Source organism: Triticum aestivum, chromosome 4A, assembly GCF_018294505.1.
Source record: "Triticum aestivum cultivar Chinese Spring chromosome 4A, IWGSC CS RefSeq v2.1, whole genome shotgun sequence".
NCBI classification, from domain to species: domain Eukaryota; kingdom Viridiplantae; phylum Streptophyta; class Magnoliopsida; order Poales; family Poaceae; genus Triticum; species Triticum aestivum.
Window position 1 is genome coordinate 218,133,485 of NC_057803.1, and position 16,589 is coordinate 218,150,073.

The following is a 16,589-nucleotide window of genomic DNA, read 5'->3' on the forward strand; positions in this document are numbered from 1 at the left end:
TATATATATATAATCAACATAGTGAAGATAATCATGAAGACATGTTGAGATTGAAGCCAAACCAAATGTGAAGACATAGCAAGGTAACGCCATGAGTGAAACACTTCAAAATAGAACATTTGGTGGTGGCGTTACCCACCATATAGGAAGTATTAGACCCAGACACGGCGCACAATTATCGTGGCGCTCCGAAGTCAAATTCCACATTAATGTATTCACACTTAGAATGTATGTCTTCATTGATTGAAGATATACTTTACTTCGTGTGTTGCACATCTAAGTCATCAATATGCATAAGGGTTAGGATGTGTGCCTGATCACAGGACATTTGAGGATTCCAGGATATTTAGCTCACACTGTAACTTGCAAAATCTCTTCTCATCCAAGGGCTTGGTGAAGATATCTGCCAATTGCTCTTCAGTGTTGACGTGTATGATATCAATATCTTCCTTCACAACATGATCTCTGAGAAAGTGGTGACGAATTTCAATGTGCTTTGTCTTCGAGTGTTGAACTGGGTTGTTGGCAATCTTGATGGCGCTTTCATTGTCACCGTAGAGTGGCACTTGCTTTAGATGAATGCCATAGTCCTTGAGCGTTTGCTTCATCCACAGAAGCTGAGCGCAGCAAGATCCAGCAGCAATGTATTCAGATTCAGCAGTGGAGAGAGATACACAGTTCTGCTACTTTGAAGACCAACATACAAGTGATCGTCCCAGAAAGTGACATGTGCCTAATGTAGACTTGCGATCAACTTTGTCACCAGCATAATCAGCATCCGAGAATCCAACCAGATGAAACTCTGAGCCCTTTGGATACCATAATCCTAGAGTTGGGGTGTGAGCCAAATATCAAAGAATTCGCTTCACAGCTAAGTGATGCGACTCCTTTGGTGCCACTTGGAATCGAGCACACATGCAAACACTAAGCATAATATCTGGCCTAGATGCACATAGATAAAGTAAAGAACCAATCATGGAGCGGTATACCTTTTGATCGAACTCTTTACCATTGTCGTCAGGACCTAGATGATGCTTGGTTGGCATTGGCGTCGTGAAGCCTTTGCAGTCTTGCATACCGAACTTCTTCAGGCAATCTTTGAGATACTTCTCTTGAGATATGAACATGCCGTTGTGTTGCTGTCATATTTGAAGACCGAGAAAGAACTTCAGCTCTCCCATCATAGACATCTGATATTGCTCTTGAATCATATATCCAAACTCTTCACTGTACTTCTGATTGGTGCAGCCGAAGATAATGTCATCCACATATATTTGGCACACAAACAGTTCACCATCATATGTCTTTGTGAAGAGAGTGGGGTCGAGAGAACCAGGTATGAAGCCTTTGCTCTTCAGAAAGTATTTGAGTGTGTCATACCAGGCCCGAGGGGCTTGTTTGAGGCCATACAGTGCCTTGTTGAGCTTGTATACCATGTCAGGATGTTTTGGATCTTCAAAGCCAGGTGGTTGTGCAACATACACTTCTTCTTCAATCTTGCCATTGAGAAAGGCGCTCTTCACATCCATTTGATAAAGAAGTATGTTGTGATGATTTGCATAGGCCAGCAGTATGCGTATGGCTTCAAGTCTAGCCACAGGAGCAAATGTTTCATCGAAGTCAATGCCTTCCACTTGAGTATATCCTTGAGCAACGAGACGAGCTTTGTTTTTGACAACTTGACCGTGCTCATCTTGTTTGTTGCGGTATATCCATTTTGTGCCTATTATGTTGTGCTTCCGAGGATCGGGACGCTTGACTAGTTCCCATACATTATTCAGCTCAAACTGTTGAAGCTCTTCTTGCATAGCTTGAATCCATTCAGGTTCCATGAAGGCTTCTTCAACTTTCTTGGGTTCTGTTATTGAGACGAATGGGAAGTGCCCATAGAAATTTGCTAGCTGAGTTGCCCTTGAACATGTGAGTGGACCGGGTGCATTGATGCTATCAATTATTCTTTCAATCTGCACTTCATTGGCAACGCGAGGATGTACAGGGCGAAGATTTTGCTCTTGCTGATCATTGTCGTTGTTAGAAGGAATGTCTTCAGGCTGAGCATTGTCTTCATGTTGATCAGGTGCTGAGATGATAAGTTCTTCTTCAGGATGAGCTTCAGAAGGTATAATTTCTCCAGTTCCCATTAGCTTGATTGATTCACTGGATGGAACTTCATCTAGCACATTTGGCAGTTGCTCTCTTTGTGAAACGTTGGTCTCATCGAACCGCACATCCACTGTTTCAACCACTTTGTAATGAAAGAGATTGAAGACTCTGTAGGAGTGCGAATCCTTTCCATATCCAAGCATAAAACCCTCATGTGCTTTTGGTGCAAACTTTGAGGTGTGATGTGGGTCCTTGATCCAGCACCTGTCGCCAAATACTCTGAAGTAACTGACATTTGGCTTCTTGCCAGTAAGGAGCTCATAAGATGTCTTGTTCAGAAGCTTGTGAAGATAAACACGATTGATTGTATGCAATGAAGTATCAATGGCTTCAGGCCAGAATTTTCTTGGAGTCTTGTATTCATCTAGCATCGTTCTGGCCATCTCAATGAGTGTTCTGTTCTTGCGTTCGACGACCCCATTCTGCTGTGGCGTGTACGGGGCTGAGGATTCATGTGTGATGCCCAAGGTATCAAGATATGTATCAAGGCCAGTGTTCTTGAATTCAGTGTCATTGTCACTTCTGATATGCTTTATCTTGGCGCCATAGTTGTTCATTGCTCGATTGGCGAAGCGTCTGAAGACATCCTGCACTTCAGTCTTGTAAAGGATTATGTGCACCCAAGTATATCTAGAATAATCATCAACAATGACAAAGCCATAGATACAAGCAGTAGTAGTAAGAGTTGAGTAACGAGTGGGACCAAAAAGATCCATGTGAAGCAGTTCGAAGGGTCGAGTAGTGGTCATGATTGTCTTTGAGGGATGTTTGGCCCTCGTCATCTTTCCTGCCTCACAGGCACCGCATAAGTGATCTTTCTTGAACTTGACGCCCTCGATGCCTATGACATGCTTCTTCTTTGCCAGGGTGTGGAGGTTTATCATGCCAACATGCCCAAGCCTCCGATGCCTGAGCCAGCATTCTGAAGCTTTTGCTAGAAGACATACGGCAAGCTGTGGTGCTGCTGAGAAATCTACCACGTACAAATCATCTTTTCGATACCCTTCAAATACTAGAGATTTGTCAGATTCCATTAGAACAAGGCAACGATATTTTCCAAATATTATGATCATGTTTAAATTGCAAAGCATTGAGACAGACATTAAGTTGAAGCCAAGGGATTCAACAAGCATGACTTTATCCATGTGTTGATCCCTTGAGATTGCAACTCTACCTAGACCCAATACCTTACTTTTACCAGTGTCAGCAAATGTGATGTGGCTCTTGTCGGATGGACGTAAGGTTGAGTCCATAAGAAGGCTTCTTTTGCCAGTCATGTGATTTGTACACCCACTATCAATAATCCATTCTGAAGACACTGGTGTCGTACCCTACAGTGCAGTTAGGGGGATAGGCTTCACGAAGAGCATTGTGAAGCAAAAACATTTGACGAACCAGTGGGTTATGAAAGCTTAGATCCAGATTAGGACTAATAGGGAGAGTAGCAAGCGATTCAGGAACGAAGTACATAGTAAGACCATTCGGGCATTTGATCTTGCGCCCTACAAGATGTTTAAGGTCCCCAGCAATAGCTTCAGACGATTTTGGTTTTCTGCTGGAGACCTTTCCCTGCAAAAGAGAGTTAAGCTTTCTTAGCCACCCACATCTTCAAGGGTGGCTTAGAAGCAATAAGTCTAAGTGCAGCATCTGAGAACTTTGGCTTTGGAGCCCTAGCAAACAGTCTTGCAGGCGGACAATAGTACTCATAAGAATAAGCAGAATAGTTCTTGGTCTTATGAACATGGCGATTTGATGAACCGCTCTCATATTCATAGGCCTGAGTATGGTTTCCCTGCAAAACATTTGCATTAGTGCGACTCAGGTGAGTCCTCTGTCTGTATGAAGCCTTTGGACCGTATATAGCCTTTGGTCTGAGGTTTGTCTTCTTCACGTGAGGTGTCATGATGACATTCATAGGAAGATTCTCCAGACACCTTTTAGGAACCTAGATCTTCTTCATAGGAGGTCCATTCCTGCAGTTAGTACCAATGTACCTGGCAAACACTTCACCATTCTGATTCTTGAACAGTTTATAGTTTGCGTCAAAGGATTCATCAATGATAATGGGGTTAGCACAAGTGAAGCCAGATAGATTGGATGGATCTGCTGAAGGTTCCTTTGCAGCAACTCACATGGTTTTGGGGTACTGCTCAGGTTTCCAGTAAGAGCCATCAGCATTCATTTTCCTTACGAACCCAACACCCTCTTTCCTCGGGTTTCGGTTCAGAATCTGCTTTTTGAGGACATCACATAGTGTCTGATGCCCTTTAAGACTTTTGTACATCCCTATTTCAAGCAATGTCTTCAACCTAGCATTCTCATCAGCAATAGCAGTGGTACCCTCGGCAGAGGGGTTAGTTACCACATCAACAGTTGAAGATATTGCAACAGTAGTAGCAGTAGAACATTCAGCGACAGAAGTAGCATTATCACGCTCAATGCATTTAAGACATGGTGGTTCAAATCCTTCCTGACCGGAACTGATCTGTTCGGCGCGAAGTGACTCGTTTTCCTTTTGAAGATCTTCATGAGCCGCTCTCAATTTTTCAAGATCTTGCTTCCTTTGAAGATAATCATAGGAGAGCTTTTCATGAGTTGTTGAGAGCGTTTCATGACTACTTTCAAGTTCCTCATACTTAACGTGAAGATTTTTTATGTCTTCCATTAAGGACTCAGATCAAGTCATTTCAGCACCCAACAGATCATCGCTTTTGTCTAACAGTTTTTGAATATGTTCCATGGCTTTCTGTTGTTCAGTTGCAATTTTAGCAAGTGTTTTGTAGCTTGGTCTTGAACCACAATCAGAGTCATCGTCACTGCGTGCCATGAAGCAATAGGTAGGAGCAGAGTAGTCCTTCTCATTTGCATCGGTGTTGGTGATGAAGTCATTGTCTTTAGTGTTGAAGATGGACTTGGCAACTTATGCTGTAGCTAGACTTCCGACGCCTGAATCAGACTCCTCCTCAGACTCCACCTCCGCGTCCTCAGAAGTGGATTCCTCCTCTGAATCCATTTCCTTGCCAACAAATGCACGTGCCTTGCCAGATGAGCTCTTCTTGTGTGATGAAGACTTTGAGGAAGACTTGGAAGAAGACTTTGAGTATTTCTTCTTCTTCTTGCCGTCAGAGTCATATTCCTTGCTCTTCTTCTTCTTTTTGTACTCATTGTCCCACTGCGGACACTCAGAGATGAAGTGGCCAGGTTTCTTGCACTTGTGACATGTTTTCTTCTTGTAGTCGTGAGCAGAAGCTTCATCATTCATTGAGCTTGAACGGGAAGACTTTCTGAAACTTTTCTTCTTGGTGAATTTCTGGAACTTCTTCACAAGCATAGCAAGTTCCCTTCCAATGTCTTCAGGATCATCCGAACTGCTGTCAGATTCTTCTTCAGAGGAGGAGACAGCTTTTGCCTTCAAGGCACGAGTTCGCCCATAGTTTGGACCGTAGATATCTCTTTTCTCAGAAAGCTGAAACTCATGTGTGTTGAGCCTCTCAAGTATGTCAGACAGATCGAGTGTCTTGAAATCAGGACGTTCTTGAATCATCAGGGCTAGGGTGTCAAACGAACTATCAAGTGATCTCAGTAGTGTCTTGACGACTTCATGTTTGGTGATCTCAGTAGCGCCGAGGGCTTGAAGCTCATTTGTGATGTCAGTGAGTCGGTCAAACGTGAGCTGGACATTCTCATTATCATTTCGCTTGAAGCGGTTGAAGAGGTTGCGAAGGACACTAATTCTCTGATCTCTCTGGGTTGAGAAGCCTTCATTGACGTTGGAGAGCCAGTCCTAGACCAGCTTAGATGTTTCCAAAGCACTCACACGGCCATACTGTCCTTTGGTTAGATGACCATAGATGATATTCTTGGTAGTAGAGTCCAGTTGAACGAACTTCTTGACATCAGCAGCAGTGACACCTTCTCCAGCCTTGGGAACACCGTTCTTAACGACATACCATACGTCGACGTCAATGGCTTCAAGATGCATGCACACCTTATTCTTCAAGTAGGGATATTCAGTTCCATCAAAGACGGGGCACGCAGCGGAGACTTTAATTATCCCTGCAGTCGACATAGCTAAAACTCCAGGTGGTTAAACCGAATCACACAGAACAAGGGAGCACCTTGCTCTGATACCAATTGAAAGTGCGTTATATCGACTAGAGGGGGGTGAATAGGCGATTTTTATCAAAGTCTTCAAAACGTGGAAGTTATGAAGACAAACGATAGAAATAAACCTATTACCCTGCAGCGGAAGGTAGACTACACTAGGCAAGCCATAGTCAAGTATTCAATAGAGTGAATGTACAATGACTAATAGCAGCAATGTAGTAAGGATCAGGTAGGAAGATATTATGAAGCCACACAGAACACGCAGTCACTCAGTGAAGACAAAAGATAGTATGAACATACAATGACTTCACAAGGAGTAGCAGTGAGTAAAGGGAAGGGGAGATGAAACCAGTGACTCACTGAAGACAATGATTTGTTGGACCAGTTCCAGTTGCTGTGACAACTGTACATTTGGTTAGGGCGGCTAGGTATTTAAACCTTAGGACACATAGTCCCGGACACCCAGTCCTGAACATGCAGCTCAGGACACCCAGTCCTCACCGTATTCCCCTTGAGCTAAGGTCACACAAACATCGCCCAATCACTCTGGTAAGTCTTCAAGGTAGACTCCCAAACCATCACAGACTTCGTTCATCGGCAATCCACAATGTCTCTTGGATACTCAGAACGCGACGCCTAACCAGCTGGAGGATGCACAGTCCTCAAGTGTAATAAGTCTTCAGATCACACAGACAAGAAGACTTAAGTGATGCCTAATTCTCTTTGGCTCTGGGTGGTTAGGGCTTTATCCTCGCAAGGAATTCTCTCTCAAAGGCTTCGAGGTGGGTTGCTCTCAAACGACAAAAGCCATACTCTGAATCTGAGCAGCCAACCGTTTGTGGTTGTAGGGGGTGGGCTATTTATAGCCACTTGGCAACCCAACCTGATTTGTCCGAAATGACCCTGGGTCACTAAGGAACTGACACGTGTTCCAACGGTCAGATTTCAAACTCACACGGCAACTTTACTTGGGCTTCAAGCAAAGCTGACTTGCCCGACTCTGGACAAGATTCGCTCTCAAAGTCTTCACTCGAAGACATAGGTTTTGTTTAAGCATCACTTCAGTCATTCTAACTGGTTCTCTTGGACCCCACTTAACAGTACGGTGGTTCCTATGACTCGACACAAAAGAAAGAGAACTACGAAAGATCTAAGTCTTCGAGCTCCATAGGCTTCATGTGGTGTCTTCTCTTGTCATAGTCTTCAATGTGAATATCTTCATATACCACCTTTGACTTCAATGTCTTCATACATTTTTAGGGGTCATCTCTGGTAGGAAAACCGAATCAATGAGGGACTTCTACCTGTGTTATCCTGCAATTCTCACAAACACATTAGTCCCTCAACTAGGTTTGTCGTCAATACTCCAAAACCAACTAGGGGTGGCACTAGATGCACTTACATCCATGCTATATTATCTACTATTTTAGGCAATATTGGGCTTTATTTTCCACTTTTATACTATTTTTGGGACTAACCTATTAACCGGAGGCCCAGCCCAGATTTGCTGTTTTATGCCTATTTCAGTGTTTTGAAGAAAAGGAATATCAGACGGAGTCGAAACGGAACGAAATCAACTGGAGAAGTTACTTTTGGAAGTAAAACACACCTAATGGACTTGGACCCCATGTCAGAAGATACAGGAGCTTCCCACGAGGGTGGGGGTGCCCCCCGTAGGGCGCGCCCCCCTGCCTCGTGGGGCCCCCGTGGCTCCCCTGACGTGCTTCTTCTACCTATATAACTCCATATACCCTACAACTTCCAAAACACAACATAGATCGGGAGTTCCGCCGCTAGAAGCCTCTGTAGCGACCAAAAACCAATCTAGACCCGTTCCGGCACCCTGCTGGAGGGGGCAATCCTTCTCCGGTGGCCATCTTCATCATCCCGGTGCTCTCCATGACGAGGAGGGATTAGTTCTCCCTCGGGGCTGAGGGTATGTACCAGTAGCTATGTGTTTGATCTCTCTCTCTCTCTCTCTCGTGTTCTTGAGATGATACGATCTTGATGTATCGCAAGCTTTGCTATTATATTTGGATCCTATGATGTTTCTTCCCCCCTCTTCTCTCTTGTAATGAATCGAGTTTCCCCTTTGAAGTAATCTTATCGGATTGAGTCTTTAAAGACTTGAGAACACTATCTATGTCTTGCCGTGGATATCTGTGGTGACAATGGGATACCACGTGCCACTTGATGTATGTTAAGGTGACCAACTTGCGGGTTTCGTGACATTGGGAACCTATGCATAGGGGTTGGCACACGTTTTCGTCGTGATTCTCCGGTAGAACTTTGGGGCACTCTTTGAGGTTCTATGTGTTGGTTGAATAGATGAATCTGAGATTGTGTGATGCATATCGTATAATCATACCCATGGATACTTGAGGTGACATTGGAGTATCTAGGTGACATTAGGGTTTTGGTTGATTTGTATTTTAAGGTGTTATTCTAGTACGAACTCTAGGGCTGTTTGTGACACTTATAGGAATAGCCCACCGGATTGATTGGAAAGAATAACTTTGAGGTGGTTTCGTACCCTACCATAATCTCTTCGTTCGTTCTCCACTATTAGTGACTTTGGAGTGACTCTTTGTTGCATGTTGAGGGATAGTTTTATGATCCAATTATGTTAGTATTATTGAGAGGACTTACACTAGTGAAAGTATGAACCCTAGGCCTTGTTTCCTAGCATTGCAATATCGTTTACGCTCACTTTTATCACTTGCTACCTTGCTGTTTTTATTATTTCAGATTACAAAAACTATTATCTACTATCCATATTGCACTTGTATCACCATCTCTTCGCCGAACTAGTGCACCTATACAATTTACCATTGTATTGGGTGTGTTGGGGACACAAGAGAATCTTTGTTATTTGGTTGCAGGGTTGCTTGAGAGAGACCAACTTCATCCTATGCCTCCTACGGATTGATAAACCTTAGGTCATCCACTTGAGGGAAATTTGCTACTGTCCTACAAACCTCTACACTTGGAGGCCCAACAACGTCTACAAGAAGAAGGTTGTGTAGTAGACATCAGGTATTTATGGGAGGAAGAAGTACGTCGGTGGACCTCCGGGCTGTCCACGAGGCAGGGGGGCACGCCCAGGGGGGTGGGCGTGCCCCCCACCGTTGTGGGCAGCCCGGGACTCTCCTGGTCCAACTCTGATACTCCGTGGGCTTCTTATGGTCCAAAAAATAAGTTTCATGAAGTTTGAGGTCAATTGGACTCCGTTTGATTTTCCTTTTCTGCGATACTCTAAAACAAGGAAAAAACAGAAACTGGCACTGGGCTCTAGGTTAACAGGTTAGTCCAAAAAATCATATAAAATAGCATATAAATGCATATAAAACATCCAAGGTTGATAATATAATAGCATGGAACAATCAAAAATTATAGATACGTTGGAGACGTATCAACGGTGCAGCAGGTCCTCCGTGCTGCTTCAGCGGCGCAGCGGGACCTCTTTGCTGCTATGGCCGTGCGGCGGGACATGTTGGCTGCTTTCGCGGCGAGGCGGTACATCTCTCGTGCTCCTGCTTCTATGCTCGCCTCTCCCTGGTGGCAATCTCTCGACTCAGAACTCACGCTATCCATGGCGGACGCAAGGGAACGATGATGAATGACTTGTTTGTTCTTGACTTTTTGTGGATCAGGAGTTGAGGAGGAATGTGCAGTCATCTTGGAGTAGTAGTATTTATAACCGCGTAGTAATACGCTCCTAAGTGGGAAACCGTTTAGGTTTTGAACGGTGTGAACATGTTTGCAATTTGGAATGTGACAGGATGCATGCTCAAAATTTACTAACGGTTATAAGTGTGGCACTATTCCCGGATGGCATAACGTGCGCACATACGCCTTCTCGGGCGCGTACGTGGCATTTGCACCATAGGGTGCACCGCAATAGGCAATGTCAGCACACTTCTTGTTCCAACAACTGTGCGTGCTCATTATTACCATCGCGCACATTTCTTTTAATTAGAATGGGTGTGCCCGTATAGCGCATACACGTTGATCTATCTAACTGTTTCAGTTTGTTGTGGCTAATCGCAAACAGTTCATCCATGTGAACTGTATGCCATCAATCGCAGACACTTTGATCTGGCTTACCCGTTGCTGTTCTGTTGCCTAATCGCAAACAGTTAATCCTTCTGAAGCGTATGCCCTCAATCACACACACCTTAATCTGGCTGACCGTTTCTTTTGTGCTGCCTAATCACAAACAATTCATCCGAGTGAACCATTTGTTGTATATCGCACACACCTTCATCTGGCTGCCTGTTTCTTTTGTGTTGCCTAATCACAAATAGTTCATCGGAGTAAATTGTATGCTCTATATCACACATGCCTTCATGATGCTGCTTGTTTCTTTTGTTCTGCCTCATCGCAAATAGTTCATTGGACTCAATCTTATGCCCTGGATCGCACACGCAACTAAAATCTGAACTATGTTTGATGCATCCTCCGTTGCAAACGTTTTGCACCTTTTTGACGGGTTTTTACATCCCCGTTTGTGATTAATGCATCGCACACAGTTTCGTGAAAGGGCCTCTGATCATAGTGTCGCCTTAGCGGCATCCTATAGTAGTGACCTCTTCAGGTGAGAGTTTTTTAGGCACCAGAGTGATATATGAGTCATTAATATTTTCCAGCTTAGCAGAGTCATCAAAGAAATCCTGGGCCAGCTCATAAAAATCCTTAGAAATTATGTGCCAGCACTTTTAAAGAATAAATGTAACAACCTGGATTTTTGCCCTTTTCTTTTTCCTTTGATTTTCTTGGGTTTCCTGTTTTGTTTTGCCTTTCCATGGCTATGTGGTTCTGAAACTTGGGAAGATCATGTCTTCCTAGGTTTTATAGTGGCTTGTCACCCTCATCATCATCCCAAGATCATGTCATTTCCATCCTTGACCTAACCCAATATTCTTTTTATTGGGAATCTTCCTTTTCCGATAAAGGAATAACCCTTAAACCCCTAGGTTGTAAAGCAACATATATTTCTGTCACTCCTAAAATTCCCAAATAATTCTCATACTTTGTTTGGGTCATATCTTCCTCGAATATGGGAAAATATATCATTGGCCATGTTTCCCATCATGCTCAATTAATTCCTTTTTTGTTCTGTCCTAAATGGCAGTTTGTGAAGCAAGTGCCATTTATCTTTGACCAATTCAACCCAAACTCCTTGGACATCTTTTCCTGTCAAACTAATTGCCTCATGCCAAAATTCAACTCAATTTGCCTAGTAAATATTCCTGAGCAAATTTTCAAAGTTCCTGTCTAAGGGAAGTGATTGTAAAGGAAGTACAAGCTAGGCATATCCAAATGAGTTGAAATTTTGCAAGGTCCTTCATATGATCAAATCCTGACTCCCCACCAAATCTGAGCTCATGTAACTCATCTATGTGGGCACAGGACCAAATCTTTGATTCTCACAATATTTTCAGATTGTGAAGCAAGTACATTTTTTATTGCTTCATTTTGCCTGAAAATTTGCCAGGGCATTCTCATGACCATAAAACCTATCTCCACAAAATTTGGGACTAATTCATTAAGCAAATATTCCTCTAGAATGTTTGCAAGTTTCTGTCTAGAGGAGATGTTTGTGAAGCAAGTACCACTTTGGCTTGTCCAAGTGGTATGAAAATTTTATAGCATCTTACTATGACCATATCACTAAGCCTTGCCAAAGTTCAGCTCCATTTGACACTCCATGTGAGCACTACTAGGAAAAGGCCTACTAATGGCGCACCAGTTTTGCCTACTAATGGCGCATCACTGGTGCGCCATTAGTAGCACGCCACTAGTAATTTTTACTAATGGCGCACCGCTGGTGCGCCATTAGTATCTGGTATACTAATGGCGCACCATCCAGTGCGCCATTAGTATATAACACCATGCGCCATTAGTGTGCCTCCCAGGGGCCATATTTAACCATGTGCTTTGGCACACTAATGGCGCACTGCGGAAGGATGCGCCATTAGTATACTTGGCATACTAATGGCGCACTCTGTAGTGATGCGCCATTAGTATGAATATTAGGTTTTATTTTTTTTACTTTTCTGATTTTTGCACATGTTACAAAATATATTATTTGACAGAATATAGACAGTAGCACACAGCAACAGCAGATTCATCGAATACAATAGAAGATTAGTCTCCGAATACAATTCATCATATTAGTCTCCGAATTCAAAAGACCGAACAAAGATAAAACATTACAAGTCTCTAAACCGCGAGTATCAAGTTTGTCGGAAGTAATACTAATCCTAACAAGTCCTACTAATCATCATCATACAACTTCTACTCGTTATTCATAACAAGTCATACGATCATCATCTTGATAGTCTTTGAACCAACCCTACTTAATTGTTCTTAGCACATGATAATTAGTATTAGGCAGGACCTAAATACCCTATTTAAGCTAAAATAGCATAAAACAATATAGACCCTGACTCTCCATTATGGAGAATGGAGAACATCCTGTCTCCAATTCTTGCGCTTCGCTTCCTTTTGCTTCCGAGAAGCTCCTTATGACTGTCCATACATTTTTTTCATCCTTTGATTTTTCATGTCTCCAATTCTTTCAGAAATCTCGTATGGACAGTTGAGATTCGTAGGATGACCTGGCTGTATGTGCAAAACATTAACACTACCTTTCAGATACATCATATGAGGCACACAATTCTCTGGGATTATCTGTTGAAAAACATAGTAATAACTTCATAGTTAGCAATGATGTACTAGTTTTAGCAGTATGCAAAAGATGCATGGATGTCGTAATAGTAAAAATCTTACCAGGGTATCTCCATGGTAGTTACCGTAGTTGAGCACATGCACTAGTGGCACGTATTTACCATAATGTTGAGGAGTTTGATTGTAGATATTGTAATTCTCAATGTCAGTACAAAATCCAACCAAATGATTTTTCTCCTTGTAAGTTGTTAATTCGGAGCCATCGGTGTAGTGGGTTTTCTCTACCATCTCCCGCACATTCTTTGAACAATAAAAATAAGCTATCAATGGAAATAAGTTGTCAACTATTTTGAAATAAACAATATAAATTAGCTAATAACTATGTTTGACAAACTCACATAGCGGTAGAACTGGAGGCGTATCAACAAGGACCCAAATGTCCATATTGTCTTGGTTGATGTCAGGATTACCAAGATCCATGGTGATAAGCATACCCTCATCAAAACCATACATCTTGCAAAATGCTTCCCAATTTTTGCAACCAAAATGGGTTACGCTCTCAGAATTATATAGATTTACTTCAAAGTCCACATCGTGATGAGTCCTTAGGTGAATTTTCTTTGTTTCAGAAATTTCATGGTCTTCAAAATCCATCCTCACCAAGACATAGCGTCTTGCATGGCATGGGATAAGCTATACACGAATTGTGAAAGATGAAAATTACACGTTGAAATAGTTGAACTCATGCTTAATTATGAAAATAACACTTGTCGTCGTTGTGTACCATTTCAACTTCGAAGGTCTCCTCGAGCTTAATGCTGAAGCGCCGATCATCGTCCAGGTGAGGCATGTCGCAAAGACCTCGATCGTCGTGGCACCAGTCGCACTCCGTCGGGAGACTTTCGTCGTCCGATGATGATGACGACATATCCTACGTTCATAATTCAAAACTACATCATTTAGGGTTTGTCGACATCGAGGCATCCTAAAAGCTAAGCTTTTATCATTTAGGGTTTGTCGATGCCGAGGCACCCTAAAAGCCTAAGCTTTCATCATTTAGGTTCTTATCGACACCGAGGCACCCTAAAAGCCAAGGTTTTATCATTTAGGGTTTGTCGACGTCGAGGCACCCTAAAAGCCTAAGCTTTCATCATTTAGGTTTTGTCGACGCCAAGGCACCCTAAAAGCCTAAGCGTACATCATTTAGGTTCTCATCGACACCGAGGCACCCTATAGAAGCCAAGTTAAGTTTTCATCATTTAGGGTTTATCGATGCCGAGGCCCCGAGGTTGGGCCTAATCACTTGGCACTAATCACTTGGCTCTATTGCCACCTATGTTGGGTTTATCATCTAGGGTTTATTGATGCTAACGAGAATTCTAAGTTGGGCCTAATCACTTGGCTCTATTGCCACCTATGGTTTAATGCAGCAAGAATGGCGGGGTAGTTGATCCTACATAATTAAGTACTAAGATACCCCGGCCCATGCATTAGTAGCAAGTACCCCATATGTCCGATTTTTAGCAAAGTCATGCTAAAATTCACGGAAAATTTCAGCATGACCTTTGCTAAAAATAAGACATATGGAGTACCCGAATTTTCCGGAACGGAAGTTAATCGACATTCCGGCAAACTCAAGGGCCTCTCGGGGTACCTACAAAATCATCACGACACGATGGTCGGAGACAAAACCCAGCAAACTAGCACCACAATGTGCCTCTACTTTCATATGGATGAAAAGGCCACAGACCATATGGTCCTCTGCTTTCATATGGACAAAAATCAGCTCAACTTATGTGAGCTTCCATTCCAGATCTAATAGGTCACCCAACAAAAAATCATGAATAGTTTTAGCTGAAAAAAAATCATGGATTGCTGTTAACTGAAAATTAGTGAAAGAAACTTTTGCTGATCATGGATTACTGTTAATTAAAAATAGAGCATCTGGCTTGTCTTATCATGTTCACTAAGTCCACAAAAATGAATAGGTTCAGTAAACTTGAAGTACTCAACACTAAACATGGTTCAGAGCTCACTACACTACACTACATCGTGCAATGGTTCAGACCTCACTACACTAGAACAAGCTCACTACACTACACTACACTACACTACACATGCTTAAACTCTGAACATAAACAAACACCAGCAATGAAATATGTAAAGTACCTATGTTTCTAGGCAACAAGAGTTATCATCAATGCTTTTGAGTTTATTAAGTAGCTTCAGTTCTGAGTTTTAAATGTCAAAACAGCTTCACAGAATCTTGAATCCTCCAAATCACTCTTAACAGTTCTGCATTGCACAAAGGCAACAATGAGCCAATGATATCAGTAGCAATAATAGGTGCTTACATTCTCATAACGTCAGTATTAGTTAACCAAAATTCAACCTACAGAGTTCTAGTACAGTGAGTAACTCCCAATTCTTTTAATAGAAGCACAATTAACAACACAACTAGGGAGTCTAGGACAATGCCACCAGATAGAATTTGAAGGAAAAACGTTCTTCCAGAACCTTCAAGCCACAATCGTACATAGAGTGGCTGATCATATAAGCTATATTTAAATAAACATCAACTAAACTTGATGACAAGAAAAACTACAATCACATTGATACAAACTAGAGCATATAGCAATAGTAAATTGCTGCTCCATATAGCAATAGTAATGCACCTAATCAACATTGTAGAGCATCGTGTTACAAACTTGTTCTGATCCTGCAAATTAATGGGGAGGAAAACTAGGGAGGGAGGGAATGGTAATGGTTCAGAGAAGAACAATAGTAATGCTCCATATAGCAATAGTAATGCTCCATATGTTCTGGTCCATATAGCAAGAAGAACTAGGGAGGGAGGGAATGGGGAGGAAGGGTGGAGAGGGAGGAAGGAGGAGAGGTACCTGGGCGGGCGTGGCTAGTCGCCGGAGGGGTCGGGGTCGGCGGCGGCGTCGAAGGGGTGGCTCGAGGGCGTCCGAGCTTGTCTGGGTCCTCGTAGTCGTAGAGGAAGACGACGGCGGTCCTCCTGGGCGCCTCGGTTGGTCGTGGGGAGGCCGACGGCCATGTGCTTCGCGGGTCGGGGGGCGCGGGGGCGGCGGCGCGGGGGAGCCGGAGCGGGTGTGGCGAGGGATGGAAGGGGATCTGGCGAGGGAGAGGGAAGGAGGTATCGGGCGAAGGACCGGGTATCCAGCTATAGACGGGGGAATGTTAGTAATGGCGCACCATCGAGGGGTGCGCCAAAAAACACTCATAGCAATGGCGCACCATTCTCTGGTGCGCCGTTAGTAACTTTTTTTTTTCTGATAGCAACGGTGCACCCTCCTCTGGTGCGCCATTAGTAACTTCTTTTTTTCATTATTTCTTGTTGCATCTAATAATTTGTTTTTTTATCAAATTTGTTATTTTCATGTGGACTAGAACAAAATATATCATCAAATATCATCAAATTTGTTTTTTTAATATCATCAAATTTGTTTTTTATTTTTAATTGAAAATATCATCAAAATTGTTATTTGAAAATATCATCAAATTTTTTATTTGAAAATATTATCAAAAAGCGGGGGAGGGTGCGGGGTGTCGGCGGCCGCGGTGGAGCGGGCCGGGGGAGGGTGCAGGCGGTCGGCGGCAGC